This window comes from Bos indicus x Bos taurus, chromosome 3 (genome assembly GCF_003369695.1).
Source record: "Bos indicus x Bos taurus breed Angus x Brahman F1 hybrid chromosome 3, Bos_hybrid_MaternalHap_v2.0, whole genome shotgun sequence".
Classification (NCBI taxonomy): Eukaryota; Metazoa; Chordata; class Mammalia; order Artiodactyla; family Bovidae; genus Bos; species Bos indicus x Bos taurus.
In genome coordinates, this window is record NC_040078.1 from 89,830,162 (window position 1) to 89,843,467 (window position 13,306).

The window sequence follows — 13,306 nt, forward strand, 5'->3', positions numbered from 1 at the left end:
TTCTCTGTGTTTCCCCAACCTGGAAGAGGAGGGGAAGCTGGACACTAATGTCGTTTAAGTACCAGTGTGCCAGGCACTGCAGCCTGTCTGTCGCTTTTGATTCTTCCAGGAGTTCTGATTTTGAGAAATAAGGAATACAAAGGAATGCAAAAATGATGTTTAAGATTGTGGAGGAGTAAACCACAGGCCAGAACTTGGATTCCTCTCCTATTGCTGCTATAAAAATATTACCCACTAACTTGTGGCTTAAAACAGCACAAGTGTATTACCTCTTAGTTCTGGAGGCTCTAGAGGCGCTATTTCCTGGTCTTTTCCACCTTACGCAGGTCATCCACTTTCTTTGGTTTGTTTTCTCTCTTCAAAGCCCAGCAATCTTGGGCTGAGTTCTTCTTATTCTGTCATCTCTCTGATTTTCTTCTGCCACCCCTTCCACATTTAGGGCCCTGATGCTGACATTGGATCTACTCAGATAGTCCAGGATAATCTACCCAAGTTACAGTCAGCTGATTAACAACCTTAATTCCATCTGCTACCTTAATTGCTTAACTTCCCTTTGTCATGTTACATAGCATATTCACAGGTCCCAGGAATTAGAAAGTGGACATCTTTGGGGGGACCATTATTCTGTCTACCTCTGGCTCCCGAAGATTTACACCCATCCCATATTCAAAGTATACTCACCCTAACCCAGCATTCCCCAAAGTCTCAACACATTATAACATCAGTTCAAAATCTCAAATCTCATCATCCAAACTACATCATCTAAGTAAGGTAAGAATGAGGTTCTGGGTTTAATCTATCCTGAGGCACAATTGCTCTGCATCTATGAATCTATGAATTTGTGAAACTTAAGAGATAAGTTACCTGCTCCCAAAATTCTGTGATGGGACAGGCATAGGATAACAGTTATAGATAGCCCTATTCAAAAGAGAAAATGGAAGGAAAAAAGGAGTCACTGGTCTCAAGCAATTCTAAAATCCAGCCAGGCAAACTCCATTTGGTATCCCTACTCAGATCCCTGTCCTAATTCAGCATTTTCTCGGCATTTTCCTGTGAGTGGACATAACTTTGGATCCCAGAATGCAGAGAGGGAGATTCTTAAGGCCAGAGTCTGAAGTTTTCCCTTCAAATCTAGGGGAACAAAGGTCCAGATAGATAAAATAACTTGCTAGCAGGAGGAGGGGGATACACAGCAAGTTAGTGGAGGAGCTGTGGAGATCAAGTCACTGCATACTACTGGTCTCCCTGTCTTCCCGTTATACTTATCCAACAGTACTTGATGAATTAAACTAGTCTCAATAAGAAGTAGCACCATTTCATGGGTACTTAAGGGAAAGATGGGCTTCCCTTATGGCTCAGTTGGTAAAGAATCCACCTGCAATGGAGGAGACCCGGGTTCGATCTCTGGGTCAGGAAGATCCCCTGGAGAAGGAAATGGCTACCCTACCCAGTATTCTTGCCTGGAGAATTCCATGGGGTTGCAAAGACATGAATGAGCGAATGACACTTTCACTTAAGCAAAGATGGAGCCATGCCATAATATAGGGCAGCTCTGGGATTCAGATTCAAATTATTTCAGTTATTTGTTGATTAATACTCATTAAGTACTCTGTACCAGGCACTAGTAAATCCATGCAGGACAGTGGGTAAAAGGGACGAGATAATAGCTTCAGGGACTTGTGAGTTAGAGAAGGATGCAAAAAGTCAAATAATCATTTAACTAGGCAATTAAGAACTAAGACAAGTGTTACAAAGAAAGAATACAGGAAGTTAAGAGAGATATCAGCTGGAGGACCTATCCTGTCTGATGGTGGCTTTCCTGAGATCCACCAAGGGCCAAAGCCTGTTTACACTATCCAGACCAATGACATGAATGGAAAGGGCTCCACAAGATGTAGGTCTAGGAGAAGAGACGAGTGAGTGAGTAAGTGATTATCAGTTCAGTTCAGTCACTCAGTCGTGTCCGACTCTTTTCGACCCCATGAATCGCAGCACACCAGGCCTCCCTGTCCATCACCAACTCCCGGAGTTCACTCAAACTCACGTCCATCGAGTCGGTGATGCCATCCAGCCATCTCATCCTCTGTCGTCCCCGTCTCCTCCTGCCCTCAATCCCTCCCAGCGTCAGAGTCTTTTCCAATGAGTCAACTCTTTGCATGAGGTGGCCAAAATATTGTAGTTTCAGCTTTAGCATCAGTCCTTCCAATGAAGTGATTATGGTAGTATGATAATGGGCGGAGGAGCCTATGTGAAGTGTTGCAGGAGTGTAATGAGTAGAATGAGTTAGACTTTGATGTCCTCCATGTGGACCCTCTCCCTATCTCTGGTAAGCATCCCTTCTAGAACATCCAACCCTGAAAAAATTCCAGCTTCTGGCTGAACCCTTCCAATAATGCTAATTTTGCCTTCAACAGCCCACTGCAGTCTTTGGAAAACTTGAGTGCACACATCACATTTGGATTCTCTTCACCTCCTTCGAACAGAAGACAAGGCATGAATGGCCCCAGATATCAGAGGTGAATGTTAGAATCAGCGAGGCTTTGGTAGAATTCTTTTGATATCAGAATGGTTTGTAAATGATGAGTAAGAAAAAGAGAGACAATCCATTTTTAGAACTTTCTAACAGAGGGTATCTCCTCAAAGTTGCTCTAGTGCTTTGCAGCCACTGCTCCAGTGCCTACCGTCTTGGTGGGGCTTCTCTGACCTTGGACATGTGGTGTCTCCTCAAAGTCACTGTAGTGCCGCACAGTCCCCACTCCAGGGCTGTATTTTGACACCGTACTTATTTAACTTTCTATGCAGAGTATGTCATGAGAAATGCTGGGCTGGATGAAGCACAAGCTGGAATCAAGATTGCTGGGAGAAATATCAATAACCTCAGATATGCAGATGACACCACTGTTATGGCAGAAAGTAAAGAAGAAATAGAGAGTCTCCTGATGAAAGTGAAAGAGGAGAGTGAAAGAGTTGGCTTAAAACTCAACATTCAGAAAACATTCAGAAAAGATCATGGCATCTGGTCCCATCACTTCATGGCAAATAGATGGGGAAACAGTGGAAACAGTGGCAGACTATTTTTGGGGGCTCCAAAATCACTGCAGATGGTGACTGCAGCCATGAAATTAAAAGACTCTTACTCCTTGGAAAGAAATTTATGACCAACCTAGACAGCATATTAAAAAGCAGAGACATCACTTTGCCAACAAAGGTCCATCTAGTCAAAGTTTTGGTTTTTCCAGTAGTCATGTATGGATGTGAGAGTTGGACTATAAAGAAAGCTGAGTGTCAAAGAATTGATGCTTTTGAACTGTGGTTTTGGAGAAGATTCTTGAGAGTCCCTTAGACTGCAAGGAGATCCAACCAGTCCTTCCTAAAGGAAATCAGTCCTGAATATTCATTGGAAGGACTGATGCTGAAGCTGAAACTCCAATACTTTGGCCACCTGATGTGAAGAACTGATTCATTTGAAAAGACCCTGATGCTGGGAAAGATTGAAGGTGGGAGGAGAAGGGGATGACAGAGGATGAGGTGGTTGGATGGCATCACCGACTCAATGGACATGAGTTTGAGTAGACTCCGGGAGTTGGTGATGGACAGGGAGGCCTGGCGTGCTGCAGTCCATGAGGCTGTAAAGAGTTGGATGCTACTGAGAGACTGAACTGAACTGAATGGAGGGTGTACAAATGGTAGACAAACACAGAAGTGTGCTCAACTTTATTAGTCATAGGGAAATGCAAATTAAAATCACAGTGAGGTATTGCTTCATACTTGTGACCCCCTTGTCTAATTAAAAAACAACTGGCAGTATGAAATGTTGTTGAAGAGGTAAAACAACTGAACTCTCATTCACTGCAAGCAGGGATGCAAATTGGTTCAGCCATTTTGGAAAATGTTGGGAGTATCTACTAAAGCCAATAATATGCATACCCCATCCTCCTGAAATTCCACTCCTACCTAAATATACACCCAACAGAGGGATGTATATTATCTCCAAAACTGGAAATAACTCAAATCTACATCAACGATTGAGCAGATCATTGAATAATGAAATCAAACATTCACACGAGGATACAATTTAGCAATGAAAATGAACAAACCCCTTCAATGCACAACAATACAAATAAATTTCACAGAAAGAATATTGAGTGAATGGAAACAGGCACAACAGAATGAAGTTCAAAATAAGCAAACTCACAGCAAAAGAAACAATCAACTAAAAGACAGTCTACTGAAAGGGAAGATAAATATCTGCAGACTTTATATCCAATAAAGCGTTAATACCCCCAAAATATAAATAAATCATACAACTCAATAGCAAAAAACATATAATCCAATTTAACAATGGATAATGGTCCTCAGTAGACATTTTTCCAAAGTATATGGATGACCAACAGGTACACGAAAAGATGCTCTACGTTACTAATCACTAGGGAGACGGCAATGGCACCCCACTCCAGTATTCTTGGCTTGAAAATCCCATGGAGGGAGGAGCCTGGTAGGCTGCAGTCCAGGGGGTCACGATGAGATGGACATGACTGAGCGACTTCACTTTCACTTTTCAGTTTCATGCATTGGAGAAGGAAATGGCAACTCACTCCAGTGTTCTTGCCTGGAGAATCCCAGGGACGGGGGAGTCTGGTGGGCCGCTGTCTATGGGGTCACACAGAGTTGGACACGACTGAAGCGACTTAGCAGCAGGGAAATGCTAATCAAAATCATAATGAGATATCACCTCATGCCTATTAGAGTGACTAATATCAAAAAACAAGATATAATAATTGCTGGTAAAAATGTGAAGTACAGGGAATCCTTGTTCAAATGGTGGGATGTAAACTGATACAGCCACTATGGAAAAACAATATGGAGGTTCCTCAAAAAAAAAAAAAAAAAGTAGAAGTATTATATGATCCAGCCATTCTACCTCTGGGTATATATCTGAAGAGACTGAAAACTGTGTTGAGATATCTGCACACCCCCAACAAAGTTTTTAACAGCATTATTTACAATAGCCAATTCATGGAGACAACCTAAGTGTCCATCAACAGATGAATGAATAAATAAGGTATGGAATATATTACACATGTGATGGAGTATTATTCCAGTATAAAAAAGAAATTCTAACATTTGCAACAGTGTGTATGTAACTGAAAGGCATTATGCTAAGTGAAGTAAGTCCGACAGAAGGCAAATGTTGAGTGATCTCACTTATATGTGAAACATAACAAAAACCAAACTCTCATGTGCCAAGAGGGAAAATGATGTAAGATAAGCGGTTAGTGACTAATGGAACACAGTCGAGTCAAAATAACTAAATCTAGGTTGTTTGTGCTCAGTGGCCAAGTTGTGTCTGACTCTTTGTGACCCTGTGATTGTGGCCCACAAGGCTTCTCTGTCCATGGGATTTCCCAGGCAGGAATTTTGGAGTGGGTTGCCATTACCTTCTCCAGAGGATCTTCCCAACCCAGGGATCAAACCCATGTCTCTTTCATCTCCTGCATTGGCAGGCCAATACTTTAACACTGTGCCACCTGGGAAGCCCAACTAAATCTAGGTTACTAAATCCCAAAGGAACAAACACGTCATGAGTGACACCAAAAGGGATTACTATAGGCTTTCTCCAGTTCCTTTCATCACCTACTAGAAGATCCCTCCAAACACCAGGGTCTAATCCCTCTTCTTTACATTTTATATCCTCAAAGTCTGGGTTATCTAGGAATTAGTATGAAAATGGTAAAATATATGAAAAGTCAGAGTTTCTTTCACTGGGGGTTTCAGGTCTAGACTCCTCCATTGGTCACGGATAAATACATTTTCAAGAGTGGCTATTTGCTTGTTTCAATTTCTTTTATGTCCCGATAAACCAATTTACTTTTTAAGATACACATCTTTTATAAATGAAAGAACATATGACAAACAGAGTTATAAATTACCAAAACACTGTGGGTTTAGGATGATGCTAAGAGGTAGTTTTGGAGAAGGCACTGGCACCCCACTCCAGTACTCTTGCCTGGAAAATCCCACGGACAGAGGAGCCTGGTAGGCTGCAGTCCACGGGGTTGCTGGGAGTTGGACACGACTGAACGACTTCACTTTCACTTTTCACTTTCATGAATTGGAGAAGGAAATGGCAGCCCACTCCAGTGTTCTTGCATGGAGAATCCCAGGGATGGGGGAGCCTGGTGGGCTGAAGTCTATGGGGTCGCACAGAGTCGGACACAACTGAGGCGACTTAGCAGTAGCAGCAGCAAGAGGTAGTTTAGTTAAATTGACATTTTCATTTTTAGAATTAAGTTATTTTGGCAAGAACTAACATGACCTTTTCAACATGATATTCACATTTTATGACAAATTTAAGAATGATTATCAGAAAAGATAATCTTTAGAGAAATGTTAATGTTTGTCTATTCTTTGCTGATATTTATTATATTCTGGGAATTTTAAATTTTATAGCATAAATCAGGGGGAACAAGGATTTTAATATACATAATTTTGATTTAAGGATAATTTCCCTCTCAAATATGTTGGCTGGAAAATGTATATAAAATTTTAAATTTAACTGTCACCCTTATTTTATTATATACTCCAACTCCATAGGCATTGTAAGTTCATTTGTTTAAAACAGCTAGTGATTTTATCTTAAAAAAAAAAAAATGGAAACCAAACTCAAAGAAAAAGACCAGATTTGTGGTTACTGGAGTCAGGGGCTGAAGGGAGGTGGAATTGGATGAAGGTGGTCAAAAGGTACAGACTTCCAGTTACAAGATAAGAACTAGGATGTAATGTACATGATGATGTAGTTAATGCTACTCTATGGGAGAAGGCAATGGCACCCCACTCCAGTATTCTTGCCTGGAAAATCCCATGGATGGAGGAGCCTGGTAGGCTGCAGTCCATGGGGTCGCTAAGAGTCAGATACGACTGAGTGACTTCACTTTCACTTTTCACTTTCATGCATTGGAGAGGGAAATGGCAACCCACTCCAGTATTCTTGCCTGGAGAACCCCAGGGATGGGGGAGCCTGGTGGGCTGCCGTCTATGGGGTCGCACAGAGTCGGACACGACTGAAGCGACTTAGCAGCAGCAGCATGGTATACATGGAAGTTAAGAGAGTAAATCCTAAGAGTTCTCATCACAAGGAAAAAATATTTTCTTAATCTTTTTTTTTTTTTTTGGTATTACAAGAGATGATGAATACTGACTAAACTCATTGTGGTAAACATTTCACAATATATGTAAGTCAAACATTATACTGTACACCTTAAATGTATACAGTGCTGTATGTCAACTATATCTCAATAAAACTGAATAAAAAGAAAAAAAAAAACAAAACAAGCAAGTAAAAACAAGGAATTAGGTAAGAACAGAAAATTCCAAAGCAATGATGACACATTAGTCAGAAAAACTTTACACTTGAACCAAAAATAAATATTTGTACTACTTGATTCCTAGGATTGAGTGGGCCTGGTAGGAAACCAAGGAAATTATTTGACTGTCATAATGATACCTAACCTTGTTTTTCCTACTCATCTCCCATCACAGATTCTCAAAACGGGGATCACTGACTTTCCCAGCCTCCGTGAAGCTGATCATGTTCTATGTATTTGAGAAAACAGGAAAGCACTTGAGATGTCTCAGTAGCCTGGTTATTGCTGCTTCCTTCCTTCAACATTTTTCTGTGAGGGTATGATGTTTGGGGCTGTGGCAGCCATCTTGCCAGCCATAAAGGAAAAGTCAGAACCTCACAGAGTCACTGACCCAGTGCCCTGGGTGAATCAGCTCTGGAACCAACTGGCATCTAGACGACTCACTATGTGTGACAACTACTGTGTGTGTGTGAGGTCTGTTGTGTCCAGCTATTTGTGAACCCATGGACTGTAGCCTGCAAGGTTCCTTTGTTCATGGGATTCTCCAGGCAAGAATACTGGAGTGGGTTACCATTTTCTTCTCCAGGGGATCTTCCCAACCCAGGGATCAAACCTGCATCTCCTGCGTCTCCTGCATTGGCAGGTGGATTCTTTACCACTCTGCCACCTGGGAAGCTGTGATAACTAAATGCCTGTTATTTCAATAAATTCAAATCAATATTTTAAACACAGAAAATTTATCTATAATGATAAATGTCAGGTTTGGGATCACCTTTAGGCGCATATTGACTGGGAGAGGACTTAATTTGGGTGTTGGTCACTTTGTGAAAATTTATTTCACTCATGTATTTGTCTATTGCTATGTCATACTTCAACTGAAAAAGGGAAAGGAGCAAAGTTTACTAAAAAATGAAACAAAACAAATCTTGATACCAAAGGAAAAGATTGACAATACATTGGCAATTTTTACTTCATAAATAGCTTTCAAACTCACCCCTTCCCTTTACTGCCTTTATTTGAGGCCTCATTAACTCTTCAAAATATTATTTATTTATTCATTTGGCTGTGCCAGGTCTTCTCTCTAGCTGTGGTGTGCAGGCTCCAGAGTGCTTGGGCTCAGTAGTTGTAGTCTGTGGGTTTAGTTGCTCTGTGGCACGTGGGATCTTAGTTCCTTGATGCTGTGCATCGCCTGCATTTCAAGGTGGATTTTAACCACTGGACCACCTGGGAAGTCCCTCATTAAGTCTCTTTTAACCAACTCCAAGAGCCTCCAGTAATCAGGTTTTCCCTGCCCGAGTCTTCATTCTGGTAAGAACTCTTCTGCATAGGGGCCAAAGAGAGCCTTCCAAACAGAAATCTGACCATGTCATTCACCTTCTCAGGGAATACAATCCTTCACATAGTATTTATTCTTCTTTTTAAATTTGAATTCATTTCAAAAATGTAATTTATACAGAGAATAACACAAGAACCATGTGCCTACCACTCAACTATAAGAGATTAGCATATTGCCCTGTTTGTTCCAATCAAATATTGTTGCTAAGAAAGAATCAGTTAAGATACAATTTCAGCCCCGTCCCTTAATTCCACACAGTCCCTCCCCATTATCCTGAATTTGGTGTGTGTCTTTTCAAATCAGGTTTTCTTATTAACCCAACATAAGTATACATCCATGAACTCTATATACCTTTTGTGAGTTTAAAATATGTATATATGTAAATAGTATCAAAGTAGTTTTTTTTAATAATCTGCTCTGATCACAACATTGTGTTTTTACAATTTATACATGATGGCATATAGATCTACAATATTCGTTTAACATGCTATAGCATCACTGTCGGAAAAGGCAATGGCACCCCACTCCAGTACTTTTGCCTGGAAAATCCCATGGATGGAGGAGCCTGGTAGGCTGCAGTCCATGGGGTCGCTAAGAGTCGGACACAACTGAGCGACTTCCCTTTCACTTTTCACTTTCATGCATTGGAGAAGGAAATGGCAACCCACTCCAGTGTTCTTGCCTGGAGAATCCCAGGGACGGGGGAACCTGGTGGCTGCCGTCTATGGGGTCACACAGAGTCGGACACGACTGAAGTGACTTAGCATAGCATAGCATAGCATAGCGTCATACCTTATTGATCTATTATAAAGTTGGTGAACATTTAGATTATTTTCAGCTGCTTGCTATTACAAACAATGCAGAAATGGACTCCTTTATGTATTTCTTCCTTTAGTTCCAGTATACAAAGAAATGGAATTGCTAAATGGTAGGAATATAATATACCTCCACTTTAACAGATATTATTGCCTAAATGCTCTCAGAAGTAGTTGTAAGAAATTTGTGCCATTACTAGCCAATAGCAGCATATGAAATTTTGCAATTGATTTCCATCCTCAACAACTGGTATTGTTAGAATTTAAAATTTTAACAATCTGTTAAGTATGAATATGTATAATCCCTTTGAATTTTAATCTTCATTTTGCATACTAGATAGATTAAGCTTGTGTGGTCTATAATTTTTTTATTGTGAGCTTATCTATAGCAGGGCTTATGTTTTCTGTGGGAATGCCATGCACCCTGGTCTCTAGAAAGCCATTTTGTCTTTGTGCTGCTAGGAAGGAATCCCAGGGGGTTCACAGGTCCTAGGCTATGCAAATCTAATTTTATTATTCTCTTTTTAAACTTTCTACAGAAAGATTTCAGAAAATAGTCCAGTTTCATTGGATGGATGTATAAGACTGCATGATTTGGCTTCTATACACTTCAACTTCAGCTAGAAGCTTATTACCTTGATTTTATACTTTCCTTTTATTTCTGTTACGTGAAATGTCTGATCCATGCATCAGAGTTCATTAGATCTGTATTCAGTGGAGGGAGGAGCTATTATGTTTTATTCAGTATTTCTGTGTGTGTGCTTTTTTTTTTTTTTTTCTGGGATGGCAGTTCTATGTTAATGAAGTCTGCCATGTTGCTAGATTTGGAATTTCAGCATGGAATTCCTTTCATGAGTTCGTATTTCCCTATCCCTCTACCCCTATTTTTTATGATTCATCTACCTTTCCCCTTATCCTCTAAAATCCAGCTATGTTGAACTGCTTGCAATTCTCCCAAATTCATATCACTTTGCTTTTGTATATGTAGCTACCTTTTCCTAGTCATTGTTAAGGATCACATCTGCCTCTACCTCCCTGGAAAAACTCTGAGCTCAGAGGTTGGGCTGGATGGCTTTGCTAGACTTCCACTGTTATCTGGCTCTGCAACTGACTAGATGTCCATCTATTTCGCCTACTAACTGTGAACTCCTGCAGGCAATGACAATGTCTTATCTTTCTTTTCTTTAGGATGGAGCATAGTGGCTGATACAGAGTAAGTACTCAATTAATTATTTTTTGACTAAATAGATGCCCAGAGGGTGCCTTTTTTAGTATATGTGAAAACATGGTTATGTGTTAATTATATGCAAGGATGTATATATAATTGCAAACATATGGTTGTGTAACTCTGGACATGCATGCAAGTGTGTGTGTGTCTGAGTATACACATGTATGCAGATATTTGCTCTGCTACTTCTGACTGGGTGACACGAACTCTTAGGTGGCTTTTGTGGGGATGCTAAGATGTTTGCGGTGACAGTGGAAAGAGGAAATAAAGGATAATTGCCACTTGGGAGACCAAACTGTGGAACATGTGGTCCAAGCAGCTCTCAGAAACTCACCCCATGGAGGGTGCCTTTTATGGGGCTGGGGGTGGAACTCAATGTACCTAAGTAAACATTATGTTGCCTTTGAAATCAGGGGTTTGAGAGGAAGGGTTGGAAAGAGTTTTGACATCAGTGGGACAACCTCAGCGGACAACTCCTATGGACCTGATCTCTTTGATTCCAATTGAAGCTTTGTGCCAAATTTTCAATTTTCCTTTCCTGTTTAATCCTTTTGGGGCAGTTCCTGCCTCACACTGGAGCCTCTTTCCATCCCATTAAGCCTCTGCTTTCTATTTCTATGTTTCCTTTCCTCTCATTACTCTGGCATGTGTGGGCAAACTAACTTTCTACTGGCACTCCCAGTTGACATCTTTCTCTTTCTACCGGATTCACAGGATGCAGTCTGGGGGTCCACCTTGATTGGCAGAGGACTTCTATGACCATGATGTCACCTCTGCTCAGTTGGTGAACCCCAGCATGAATCAAGACATCAGAGGAAATGAGTGGTGATCCCCCAAGGAGACAAGCTCATAAAGTCATCATTGGTGACAGCAAAGGAAATTAAGGAAAACTGAGGTCAGAGTTATACGAGTGCAACCAGTGTTTGTTTATTCATTTCTCATTTATTCAGTGACTATTCACTTTGTTCCTACACTGTGAATTAGACATAGTTCCTGCCCTCAAGGAATTTCCAGTCTAATGAGGGAGGCTGATTGGATGGACAAACAGAAAGACAAAGGGAAGCCCAGGGTATTCTGAAAACCTATAAGAGAGGAATCTAAATGGCAGGATGGGGAAACAGTGGAAATAGTGACAGACTATTTTGAGGGGGCTCCAAAATCACTGTAGATGGTGATTGCAGCCATGAAATTAGAAGACGCTGGCTCCTTGGAAGAAAAGTTATGACCATCCCAGACAGCATATTAAAAAGCAGAGACATTACCTTGCCAACAAAGGTCCGTCTAGTCAAAGCTATGGTTTTTCCAATGGTCATGTATGGATATGAGAGTTGGACTATAAAGAAAGCTGAGTGCCGAAGAATTGATGCTTTTGAACTGTGGTGTTGGGGAAGACTCTCGAGAATCCCTTGGACTGCAAGGAGATCCAACTGGTCCATCCTAAAGGAAATGAGTCCTGAATATTCATTGGAAGGACTGATGTTGAAGCTGAAACTTCAATACTTTGGCCACCTGATGTGAAGCACTGACTCATTGGAAAAGACCCTGATGCTGGGAAAGATTGAAGGTGGGAGGAGAAGGGGATGGATGACAAAGGGTGAGGTGGTTGGATGGCATCACCGACTCAATGGACATGAGTTTGAGTAAACTCTGGGAGTTTGTGATGGACAGGGAAGACTGGAGCGTTGCAGTCCATGGGGTCACAAAGAATCAGACATGACAGAGTGACTGAACTGAACTGAAATGGCAGGAAGATCAGAGAGGAGACAAATTTTACACACATCGATAAAGAACATGGGTTCAGAGTCAGATAGACTTGGGTTTAAATCTCCACTCTGCCACTTAACTACAGAAGCCTGTCATTCCTCGAGCCTGTTTCTTCAGTTGATATTGGAAATAAATACTTAGATAAAACGGTTGTGATTATTAAATGAAATGAATTTTTTCTTTAGTTTAGAGCCTGACTCACAGCAAGCATTTAAACGGAAGATATTTTCTATCTTATATAGATGATGCTTAAAGTTAAATTTTGAATCAACAAATAGGAGATGACTAGATGAAGAAAAGGGAACATGATGTTCTGGGCAGAGAGCACAACCATGTCCAAAGGACTGACATATTTCATGAGCTGATATTAATATATAGTATGTTGTGGTTGTAATAAAGCGGTTACATGTGGGAGCAGTGGCAGATGAAGTCAGAGAGGTAGGTTGAAGCCAAACCATGTAGTCTTATAAATCTACCCAAGAAGTTTGAACTAGTTTCTGAGTTCTGTCTTTAGAGATTTTCAAAAGGGAATAACACGATTAAATTCACGTTTTTAAAAAGTTTCTCTGAGGTAACTTGACAAAAGCTTTAGGAGCCTTAAGCATGGCCATATAATTTGCTCTGATAATTTTATTTCTAGGAATTTGTCATAAGGAAATAATCAGAAATGAAGACAAAAATGTATGTCCAAGAATGTGCACTGAAGACACATTAGTAAAACTGGAAAGAATCTAAATGCTGAATAATTAGGAAATGATTAAATAAATTATGCTACATGCAACTGATGTGATATCTAAAG